The 12,501-nt window shown below is 41.0% G+C and overlaps 2 protein-coding genes across 8 annotated transcripts in view; one reads left to right on the top strand and one right to left on the bottom strand.

Annotated features, from left to right (window-relative positions):
• RSPH14 (radial spoke head 14 homolog) overlaps positions 1-12,501 on the bottom strand; it is a 95,488-nt gene that overhangs the window by 17,381 nt on the left and 65,606 nt on the right. The gene's annotated exons all lie outside the window — the stretch shown is intronic.
• Positions 1-12,501, top strand: part of GNAZ (G protein subunit alpha z) — an 87,568-nt gene that overhangs the window by 18,548 nt on the left and 56,519 nt on the right. For 2 of the 7 annotated variants that reach the window (XR_013940447.1, XM_080560102.1), the window contains exon 1: positions 12,144-12,229. The exons of 1 other annotated variant lie outside the window; for it this stretch is intronic. The gene's annotated coding sequence lies outside the window, so the exon portion shown is untranslated. 4 more of the 7 variants (XM_080560105.1, XM_080560103.1, XM_080560104.1 and 1 more) reach the window with 4 other exon arrangements.

Below are 12,501 nucleotides of genomic sequence, written 5' to 3'. Positions count from 1 at the left end.
TTTTTATTTTTTTGTCTGTTGGAAAACTAAACAAGTCCTTCTCTTTAGTTGTTTGTGGTGTCAGCTGTAATCCATTATCTGGGCTCACACTCTCAAATATCTCCCACGAAGGAGATAGGAAGATTAAACAGTTGATACGAAGTGAAGCCCTCTGCTACCTGAAGGATATGAGAACAAGATAAAAAGGCGAAAACCTAGTAGAAAGTGAATTTTCATCCTAAGTGATAACGTGAAAGGAGTTCGGGCTGATACCACCTCCTGGAAGGTGCATTCATGATTTTTTTCCCCCCATCTCACAGCCACTGGTACAAAGCAACAATTTGCCAGATATTTATAAATATCAGATTCCAGTCATCTGCACTTGATGCTATTTTAACATCTTCCAGGTGAGAAAAAGGGTTAGAAATAAAAATATAGCCTTTTTATTCTTCTCTAAATGTTCTGTTCAGTTCTTCATGCTCAAAGAGAATCCCAGACCTGCCTATAAATATCTAACCCAGATATACAATTGCTTGTTAAAAAGAGGGTGTTTGGTAGAAAATTGAATGAAATAGAAAATGTCTTTTATTATATTTTTATTACAGACCAGATGTGGCCTCTCAGTTTTCCCTCTATCATTTGGAGATGTAGATTCACCAAGAACATTGTATGTGTGCTTATAAATATTTTGATGTTGTCATGGTATAATAAGGGTAATTGATTAGAAAAATCCCTATGGGATTTTGCACTTAAGAGCATGTTTCTGTTCCAGCACTATTGTCTTCAAACTGAGCGTGTGCGAATGCATCTATTTTGATTGATCCCAACCAGAAAGCAACAGTAAACAGGCAAGGACTTGGCTTTTGGTCAATGAGCTGCACTGGCAGGCTGAGTGATCCTTGTGCAGCTGGGGGTTCCAGTGGGCTGCATGCTAGAAGCTGCACACCAACAGCCAAACGCTGCTCCCTTCAAATTAAAACCTGCTCTGAAACAGCAAAAAATGTGTGACCTGCCTGACATGGAAGAGAGAGCAGAGATCCTGTCAGCTCATCACTGTTTCTTCAAACTACTAGGCAAATCACTACTTCCAGGCAAAAAAGGTAACATAAACTATTCATTTTCAGTATATATGTGTATATCTTCAGGCTGTCTATATAGAAGAATACCATTTAGAGCACTGAACTAAAGAAATATGTTTTGACACCCCATCTGACATTGGGATGTATGCTATTTTGAGCCATATATTTCCCTTCAAGTTCCTCTGGGGGCTTAGCAACATGTAGTGCAGTCAATATGAGCTGAAAGGCCCTGAGTGAGAAGTTCTGGGTGCAGGACAAGGTGCAGTTGAAGAAAACAGACAGATCTGCTGCTTTGTTTTTCGGATGAGTTGGGTTTTAACTCTGCCATTAATGAACAGCAAGCTCCCCTACTGTGGTGCTGAAACAAAACCACCCAACTTCTCAGAAGACAACCCACCCCGTTACTTGCGTGCTGCGTGCTCATGATCCTTCCTGTACAACACCTGATCTACTGTTAGGTGCCTCCCACAAAACTGCAAGATAGCAAGTGTTTTGTTATATCAGTCAAAAGTATTGAAAGTGCTGAAAGCTCTAGAGAGCATGTGAACGAAGATCGTCCTACCCAGGATGATGGCAGTTGATGCTGATTTTTCTACCGAAGTTGGTAAATGTGTGGAAGATGCTTTTCTCAGATATGAAGTACTATACTGAAGATACACGTAATGCGACAGTTTCTACAGTAACTACTTGTTCTTTATGGAGGAGCAGATTAAACCTGTACACTTCGTTATTGTTCTTTTGTCCTATTATCTAGACTACTCAGCTACCACAGATGCGCTGCTCTTCCATTCCCTTGCCAACGGAACTATGTCAGGGCTTTACGCACCTGCAAGCAAAGAGTGCCTTTGGGACACACAGCGCTCTTGGAACGTAACTGACCACTGCCTGATCATATGAAAGTGTCAAAGGATGTAGACACATTGTGAGATATCGGAAGCTAAAATTTCAAAATTCAGTTGTAGAGATGAAAAGGTGAAAAAGGTGATCGATCACCTTTTTTTTTTTTTTTTAGTAAGATGGGGCACATTTATGATTTGAACACTGCCATTTTGCTGGGAAAACAAGGCCAGTTATGTGCATGACATTTCTTTTCAGAATGCTAGGAGTTCACCAGACTAACTTTGCCAGTGGGGTACTCGCGTGGTGCGAAGAAGACCTCAGATGTGTTACCTCCAGGAACCACACGGTACACCGATTCCTAGCTCTTATTTCTGTGCAAGAAAAATAACGTTGGTACCTTGTGTTTTACACTAAAACATTTCATTGTTATAATTCCTGATAATCTCAGCACTGCAAGTGGTATCATTTACAGGAATCGGATGCTTTCTGAACTGTGTTAGACTCGTGGACAAAAATGCCTGCGTTCCACCTATGCCTGAGCGCCTCCGTTGCCGTCTCCAGCAGAAATGCATCAGCAATAAATCGCGGTTATGAAACTGGCGGGGCAGGGAGACATCATCGCTGCGTGGCCGGGGCTGCAGGCGCCGCAGCGCAGCCAGCGTGGCAAGGCGGCTCGGAGGAGAAAGACGCCAGGTGAAGACGACGCAGGACGCGAAGAGGGTAAATCCGCCGAGGAGGAGGAGGGCGGTCAGCGCTACCTGGAAAAGCCCCACCGCGCGGTGCGGGACGCGCACGGAGCCCCCTGCCCGGTGCTGGGCCCGGGAGGGGCGCAGGGACGGGCCCCGCGGCGCCGGGTGCTCGCACCCCGCTGGTACGCGCGGCGTGGCCCCCGCGGGCACGCGCGTCGCCGGACGCGCGCCCCCGCCCCGGGAGCCGCCCGCGGGGCCCCGCCGTTGCCACGGCAACTGGTGCTCGCCGCCCCCGGCTCCTCCTCTCGCCCCCCTCCCCGCGCCCCCAGCCCCGAGCGCCTCCTGCCTGCCGCCGGGGCACGGCGAGCGCGCCCGCTGCCGCATTTTGGGGGGGGGAAAGGAGGGAGGAAAAAAAAAAAAAAAAAAAAAGAGGATTTTGGATGTTGTGTTCCTGGAGGAAAGCGGGGAGGCGCTGGCTCTGCCTCCTGCTCGGGCCGCGGGGTTAGCGTCTGCGGCCGCGGATGTGCGGGGGGCCGGGGAGGCGGCGGCGGGGGCGAGCGCCCGCCCCGATGGACTGAGCGGCGGCTAGGCGAGGCGAGGAGAGGTGGGTGAGCGAGCGGCCGCGGTCCTCTTCCCCTCCCCGTCAGGTCGGTGCTCCGAGCCTCCCTCTCCGGGCGGCTCCGAAAGGCGAGGGGGCTCCCGCGGGGGAAGGCGCAGCTCGGGGAGGCGGCGAGCGATGGCTGGGGCGGCGGGTCCGGCCCGATGACCTTCTCCGGGGGTACCGGCCACCCCTCGGCGGCTGCTGCTGCTGCAGCCCGCTTCCTTCCCCGCAGAGCTGCCGTCGCCCTGCCCTAGCCCGGCTCCAGGGCCGCTGGCAGCCCCCGGGAACCTCCGCCGGGAGCTGCCGGGGACGGCCCCAGCTGGTGTCGAGAGGATGCTCGGGGGGCTCGGTGGGGCCCGGGGCTCTGCCTCTGTCCTGCGCCCCCCGTGCCGAGCAGGGCGAGGTTGCAGCCCGTTAACCTGCACCTGTGGACGGCTGCAGCCGCAGATGCCAAGCACAAGTTTTTTTGGTACGTTCGCTTCTGCGTTTCTGGTGAGCGAGGGATGCACGCAAAGCCGGCACCTCGATGTCAGCCTGCCGACCGACAGCAAACGTGTGGCCGCTTCATTTCTGGTACTGCCACTGATCTGATCCGGGTTTGGCTGTTTCACTGCGGAAGCTGCTTGTAATGTGTTCTCGCAGTATTTGCTCTGGAGGCTACTGACCGATCTCAGCAACGTTTTCCTGTGCAAGATTAGTGAAAAACTCGCTGGATTGCCATTCAGCATTTCTTTATATCTCTATACTCGCCCATACTGTTGTGCCCACGATTTGTTTTTTATTTGGGCTCCAGGTTTCGCGCCACTGTGGGTCACACCCTTCGGGCAGCTGTCAGAATTTCTCCTGCAAAGGTTACAGCAGCAGGTCAGGTAGAAAGCCACAGTATCATGAAAGCTTACTTGTGGATCATAAAGGAGTAAAAATGAGCATGTATTTTGTGCTTCCTTAGAGAAAATTGTGGCTGACTTTGTGGATGGAGACATTTGAAGTCCAAGTCGATGCCTTAAGTACTGTTATGGGCAGAAGCAGTGGCTTTTCAACAGGGCACATATTTGCTAACTGAAGAGATACAGGTACAGGGATGCAGCTTTGCCGAACAGAGACGTTTTTGCTGTTAACTTGTCTGTCTCCATCAAATCGTTTGGTTGGAAGCTGTCACCCAGAAGCACAGATGCCTGTCCTTGGGTAGAGGACATTATTACAAGCTAGGCCTGTGCATACAGAAGGATGAAGTTCCAGTCTTCAGCAAGCCAGTGATGAGTGAAATCAAGAGAACATCTTAGCTATATGGAGTATTTAGAATAAAATCTCGTATCTCCCATTACAAAAGCACTGATCTGCATTTTCAGAGAACCCCGTTTTGCCTGTATATGTATGCACACAAAGAAAAAAGGTGGACGAATTCCATGTAGGGCCACAGAGATTTCATTCTGGCAATGGGCCTTGCAGAGGTGAATAAACTCTGCTACATAAAGAATGTGCCGCCTCCGTCTGAGGAGTATGGTCTTGGCACTGCATTGGCCACTGGTGGACCAAGTTGAAGGACTCTTCTGGAGGCATTGTTGCTTTGAAGGCAGATTTCAGAAGCTTTTTGTGCAGCTCAGTGTTTCAGCTACAGGCCTTGGGTTTGAATTTAACTATGATAATCTAAAAATAACCAGCCAGGTAGTGCTGGAGGACTGAAGTGAAAGAGTTTTGGTTGTCTCAGTTTGGATTACATACTAATGGAATAAGGTTTATTACATTTTAAGAAATCTAGGCGGATGCAGAAGACAGTAATTTCTCCCTTCTTCTTAAGGAATCTACCTGCTGCGATGTGGGGAAGGGGATAAGCTGAGGGATAAGGATAACAGAAAATTCAGTAGCCAATAACAGCTTAAATCCTTAAATGGTGAAGTCAGCTCTTCCTCTCCAACCTAAGCAGATAATGATTTTGACAGCAGATAGAGTCTTGGGTGACATATAGTAGTGAGGCAATATAAAGGAATTGTGTCTCCCCTTTTCTCCTGAATTAAAGAAAAATGCCCTCTATTCTTTTGGGCTAAATCACTGTAATTCCACTTATTTCAGAAGATATTCTCCAGAAATTTGTAACTGAAAATAAGAACTGAATCTGAGTAACTCTGCGTAAAGGTTTGGTCCTGCTTTCATGGGAGTCATTGGAAGTTTTGTCACTAATGTCAGTGGGACAGAGCCCAGGCTCAATACGAGCACTCACTCACTTTCACCGATCAGATTCTCCCATGCCCTCTAGGATCAACAATGTTGAACAGTTTTATGGCAGACTTCAGTGAGGTCATGGTCTCAATGACAAATTCAGTAACTCTTTACCGGCATCCCAAGCTTTAATTTATAAATTATCAATGATTATTAATCATGTTCTTGTAACTGAGAAAACTGTAGGGTCTTTGCTAAAACACTGGCCTCCCATAAATGCTGGTAATGCTGATGTTACCCACCTCCAGCAGTAAGAGCCTACTACAGGAGCAGTTAACTATTTTATTTTATGTAAGATAACTCTTAAACTAAAACCCTTCAAAATCAAAATACTGGCATAATTAGATATATTATTATTTATACTTAGTGAGATAAATTGTCCTATTTTTATTTAAAAAACAAGATTAAATTATGTTTCTTGTGATCCCCAAGGTATCCAGAGTAAACCCACATCCATTAATAGTCACAATAGATTTGCTCCAGTTTACCTGAGAGGAGAATTTGATTTACAATTGTTATATTCAAAGTCCATGTTTTTATTAAACTTTACAGAATCTAAGAATGGTGATTAAGAAGTCCAAATTTCAACAAAATAACAAATTTTGTTTCAAATTAACAAAAGGGAAAAACTAGACCGATTCAACACAAATAAAATTGACTCCCTTCTCAAAGTCCCCTTGCAATTTCAGGTCCATGGAATACACAGAACACGTCAGAGAATGGTGAAATTCAGCCCCTATTTATTCTCCTACTAAATCTGGAGTTGCCACAAATTAGTAATGTAAGTCATCCTAGCTTTATGCCAGTGTAATCAAGAACATAATTTAAGTCTTGAAATGAAAGCTAGAGAGAAAATAGGCTTCTCTCTCAACTGTTGCTTTTCATTAACACTGAAGGGCATTGGTGAAATAGGATGGAAGGAATAGATTATTGAATGGCCATCACTTCTATGTTACCTAGACTCCAAACGCTTGTTACTATCAAAAAAATTAAAAAAAAAAATCACAACTAACAAAACACATGGAAAAATTTCAAAGGCAACGGCTTTCCCTTTTTTTTTTTTTTTTTTTAGACTTCTGTATCTCACGACATTATCTGTCGTTCAGCAGAAACTCAGCTCTCCCCAGAATCCCATTTTATTATTTAGCATTGGACATGTAATGTATATCTAGAGAATATAGTTTTATCCAACAAATCCTATTTTCCTCTGCCCTTGTTTTCTCTCTAAGCCCCTTACACCAGAAGCCTGTTTCTGGTCTGGATTGCTAAGTCATCACATCAAAAAGACAAGTGTGATAACATTTCCAGACAGTTCCATGCTACAGAAATAGCCTGTGAAATTACCAGTGATGATGTTGGCCAATAGAAAGACATAAAGAGGCAAATTTGAAAAACTGAATTCAAAGTCTAAGTATTCATTATACTGTTATACCACTGTGCCTATAGGAAAGTTAACAAATTATTTTCTCTGTGTATTTTGCACACCTGGAAACCAGTAAGTGTACGCAGTTCAAAAAGCTGGTCCATACAGTGGGGGGACAAACAAAACTTGTCATTATATGTCCATTCAAAATAGAATGAGATTAGCATACATGTAAAGTTGTGAGATGCAAAAAAGAACGATAATAACCAGAAAGTAGAAGACCATTTCTTAGGAACTACAACTTGTTAATCTAATTTTTTTTTACAGTGGATTTATGCAATAGTAATTCCCTGGACTTTGCAGTTGGAAGGATTCTCATCACTTTTAGACACTTACAATGGGTTATGTACGTATGGGGTAGTTGGTTAGGCTTTCCATAGATTTGGTGAAGCAAAAAACCAGATTTGTACAGTGCAATTTACCAAACTATATTTCAATCACTATCTTAGACTGAGATGAACTGACCTCTGGAAATGACCGTTTGTCCCACTGGCTACAAAAGAAGCAGCGTGACTAGCTGAGAGGTAGCCACCTACGTGCATATGCTAAATCTGGACAGATGCGTGTCACTCTTACTGTCTGTATTGTATTGCATTAACCAATTTTAACTAGATAATTATGATGACATTTTCATGTTTCACCACAAATACTTGTAAGTAATAACATAGTAGTATTCCTACCCCTACCTAACAAGCCTGTTTTATTTGATAGTACCTAGGCTAGCAGACTATTTTCTTCCTCTAACCATATCTTAACAATGCTATTTTACTGTGGAGGAAGGACTCCACTCAAATAGTATAGTAACACAGGTCTTTTATGCAGTTTTTCCTACTACTACAGGTAGTAATTGTAGCGTGCGTTCCCAATGTGTTTCAACCCTTATTTTGCATGCCTGCTTTCTGTATTTTCCAACCTTATTGAGACAATTTGGGATAACTACCTTTATCTTCCTCAAATACAATGACACAAACACAGACAGCATATCAAATGTTGATGCACAAACACAGTTGACACAGTTGTGTTGTGGAAAGAAAAAACACAATGAAACTGAATTGTAATCAATTCAGATGAAAGTGTCATGGCATGGTAACAAAAATACAGCTGGATGTTTAGCTCTGAGAGGGCTTGCTGTTTGGATAGGGTAAGTACCTGGTTATTATACCTCTTCCTGTAAAAGAGAAATATACGTATGATTCAAAAGAATACTTAAGTATTATGCAGGGGATGTCTTGCTGAAAATAATACAGTTCATGTTACAGGTTTTTTTTTGTTTGTTTTTTTTAATTACATTTTTTCCTCTGGGTACCTACCAGCACAAGGCATAAAATTTGAATATTTACATTATATTAATAAAATATTATTTTATTTGGATAAAGATATATAATAACCATTTACATATATATGTAAATTAGAGTGTTATTTTTCTGACTGGATGTTTTATGAGGAAAGAAAGTATAGCAGATGTTGACTGTCCCTAGTATTTATGCTCTGGCAGAAGATTCAAACTGATATCACATAACTTTTTTATATAATTTAAATAAATAAAATCTCTAAGCCAAGTAATGCATACGATATTAATCAAATCCATTCTAAACTAAAATATACAAGAATAAATTCTGTTGCGCTAGAGCATCTCCCTGTATTGCTAGTGAGTTGACAGTGTCCTTCAAAATACCTTTACTGCAACTGGTTCTTGGTAGGAAGATTTTCTCTCAAGATGCCTTTCAGTGCCTGGCCTTTTAATTTTAGCAGAGTCAGAGAGCTAAAATAGAAGCCATTTTGTAACTGGCAGATATTTTTATATTTTTACAATTGGTAAGAAGGTATTGTGCTTTCATTTTTTATTGCTCAGTAATGGTAGACTCTCTCCTTAAACATTAATTTCAGAGACATGTTTTTACCTCCTTTTCAATCCATTTATGTCCATGAACAGATAAACTTACCTTAATTTGTAATTCAGTGACATTTATGATGGTATTTCAAATTCTAAGTTTAGCTTACTTCGAATTTGAACAATTGTTCTATTATCATATTGTTTCCATTCCCTGACTTGATGTGCATTAAGTCCTCTGATTTCTTGCTGTGAATGTTCCCAAAAGCAGATCTGAACTTTGCCTCATGACTGTGACTACGGATGTGTAAAGTTTGTTTTCTTTGCAAGCGTGTTCACAAATAGACATAGAATACCAAAGCCTTTCTACAATTTTTGTAAGTTATGGGAAAAAATACTTGGATGCTAATTTCAACAATTTATTACTTCAACAGATTAGCAATTGTTTGTTGTTTCAAATATGGTCAGATTTTAGGCTGAAATGCACAGTTCCTATATCAGTACAATATTCTTTGATTCCACAGGTCGATTAAATATATAGTGGTCTAAAAACATGAAAATATCAGGCATCAGCATCAACAAGAGGTAGGAATCTCTGTCTTAACAGTGCAAATGACAATTCTCCGTTTTTGCAAAGAGGACTGATTGTACACTGCCATCCTGAGCAATTCTATGTAATAGAAGTTAAAGCACTGCTGAAGTGATAACCTACCACCGAGAAAACGCAATTACTGGTTCTGATACAGTCCCGTTCTCTGCCAGTGCAGGTGGGTTATTATATGGGAAAATTAAATGCTTACAGAGAATATTCCCCTGGTCTGTGACAAGAGACGCGTCTCTCCATGTTGTGTTGTTGGCCTAGAAACTCTTCACTTTTTCTCACTTCCGCAGCCAAGGAAACCAAGAACAGCCACTGCTATCATGGCCTCTTGGGATCATACCTGGAAACTTCTAATTCACGCTCAGGTACAGACAGCTCTAAAATGAAGGTTGGATCATGAAAAAACATTTTCCCAAATTCATATCTTAAATTAAGCATAGTGGACTAGAACTATCCGAGATTCTCTGTATTTTTGACTTATTCATATTGCTTTTCTAGTCATGTCTTCTGATCCTGGCAAACAGTGAATGCCGAATAGAAAATACTGCAATATCCTAATTCAGAAATCATTTAGGCAGGATAATTTTTGTAAGAACTGATCTGAAAGAAATGTGTAATGCCTATTATATCAAAAATATACTTTAAAAGGAAAGTTGGACACACAATTACAAGGAACTCTAGAATTATACTATGAAGTTAATTAACAAATGATAGGTGAACTTCTCAGTGAGCAGAACAATCATCTTCGTTCTTACCAAACTCTTAGAATGATTCTACTAATAACATTATTTTATTCTGGGAGAATTTCATAGAAGTCACATTCAAGTGAGTACAAAGACTGCAAAGTGCTCTTCCATGACCCTATAGTCTACATTGCTTCTGTACTTTTCCACCAGTCTTACATAAGAATCAAACGGAAAAGGCTGACTAAATGGAAGTTTATAGCACCCCACAAAAAAGCACCTCTAAGATGGACAAGCAATTAACAATTACCCAGTATCATCTATAGGACTACCTTTTAAATACAGGAAAACAAAACAAGAACACCCTGTTAACAAAAACATTTGTATTTAAATGCTTAAAAATAATTTTGGTTGATATTATCAGGGCAGCGGCCAACTGAAAAGGCAAGAGTTCTTGTTCTTTTCCATTAGTGAGAAAGCACAAGACATTGCCCATGAAAACCTATGCAGTTCTCATTCCATACTCAGCCTGTAATTCTGAACTAGAGAACTTTTATTAGGCTAGGAATGCGTTCCTGTGCTATCCTGAATAAGCTTACCAAATGAGCTGACTGGAGACAAATGATAAGTTTGGCTGTCAGAACCAAGAAAGGCTAAATTTGATTAAAAATCTGAATGAAGAATGTAAGAACTCTTGCTGGGGGTACGACTTGTTAGTCCTCACTGAAAATAACTGGAGTAAAATAATTGAGGCGTTTTCCTTCCTCCTGCTGTCAAATTCTTGTTGAATAACAGTCCTCTGATCACAACTAATAAAAATGCCATTAAAAGCTTCTCATGTTACACGGTCAGCAAAATAATACAGATTAACACTGGGCAAATATCTTAATTATTTTGAAAAGTATTTTTAAAAATAAAATTCTAACTTACTTTGTATATGCTTGTATTTGATTTGTATGTCAGAGTAAATGGTACATAGAAGGTGTACAGTCCTCCCAAATTAATCTGTTTTCACCTACTTTATGGTGAAACATGATAATATTATCAGAGAGAATTTCGAACATATTGTTTTGATCAAACACATCATTTTGATATTCTTGGACAGTATCCTTACTCTTGGTGCTGCTTGTCTCCATATATAGGTAGTCTGTGATTAATCCAAGCTTATCTATATGACTGTAATTTTGGATTCTGGATACTTAATGTTCTCATGATTTATCAGTCAAGAATTATTCACAGAGCTCATTGAAAGCTTACATAAACAAGTCAATTCAAGAAAATAATAAAGTGCTTGTAAATGTTTTTGTAAAGGAGGCCAGATGGAATGCTGTCAATCTATAACAGCACTGTTCATATTCAGCAATGAAATATGATGTGCAAATGGAATTTTTTTAGACATGTTGTTTATTATCTGTCTTTACGTAAGTTGTGAAGAAGACTTATATTTGATGGAGTTAGATTAAGAGCCATCAACCTCATCACCTGGTTCACTTGGTGTCTGCATCTGTTTTGTCCGAATCATCAATTATAGACTCCGTATTTTTTTAAATATAACTTGAAATGGTATTTCAGAGTTATCTAGTTACAAAATCCCTATGAATACTATTTTTTTCTACAAATAATTTCTCCAGCTTGTATTAGAATTGGCCAGAGGCAGGTGGAGATCTACAGAATACAAGCAGTACAAGGTTCATAGTAAAAGATTTCAGAAAATAGTATTTCACCTTGATGGACAGACTCTATTCTGCAACCAACCCCAAAAACGTGAAGGGACAGCTAAAGCTATTCATATGCAGAGCATCCATTTACACTACCTCATGGCAGATATGAGAAACACAAACCAAAATTGTATCTCCTTCTTAAGGACTGACAAAAAACATCTCCAGAAAGTCAAGGTGACAAAATCTGTATTTTGATGACACATCTACGGTCTTGTTCTGTTACGTCTATGCCATTCCTGTGTCTCTAAAACAACAGAAGTATTTAAAACTTATAGTGGATATTTCCCTAATGTGTGGAACCTTCAGTAGGCAAAGGGATGACCTAAATTGTTTCTAGTTTTCCTCCTGAAGTACTTGGTGCAAAAGATAGCTTGGGAGGAGGAGACTGCTAGTGGGTATGATTTCAGTGGCACTGCCTCTTAATGGGATTGCTGCCAGCTGGTAGAACTTGAAATAAAATTCCAATTGCTTTAAGGTGGGTGAAGTGTTTAGCTATTTCTTTCATTTTTCTGCCTTTGGGGGAGGTAGGAAGATACCTCATCAAGCATTTTCCTAGTGTTGAGAGGTAAGAAATTTTATATTTCTTGTTTTCTGGAATACTTTTAGCTTTTTGGGTTGATATTACATAAGGACTTATTACTTGTAAGAAGAATTGTGTGAGGAATTTTCAGTCTTGCAACAGTAAAGGTGCAAAAGCTGTTGTTAAGAGTCACTGAAGGCATCAAAAGGCAGTATTCATCTTTTCCTAGTTATGATACTGGCTTCAATATCTCAACTTAAAGGTCTTGAGGTGTGTTGTAAATGAACTACAGCATACCACCATCTATGCTCTTACTT

Source organism: Anser brachyrhynchus (assembly GCF_964034855.1).
Source record: "Anser brachyrhynchus genome assembly, chromosome: 17".
In the NCBI taxonomy this organism is placed as follows: Eukaryota; Metazoa; Chordata; class Aves; order Anseriformes; family Anatidae; genus Anser; species Anser brachyrhynchus.
Note: the sequence above shows the minus strand (reverse complement) of the source record. Positions and strands in the feature narration are given on the sequence as shown.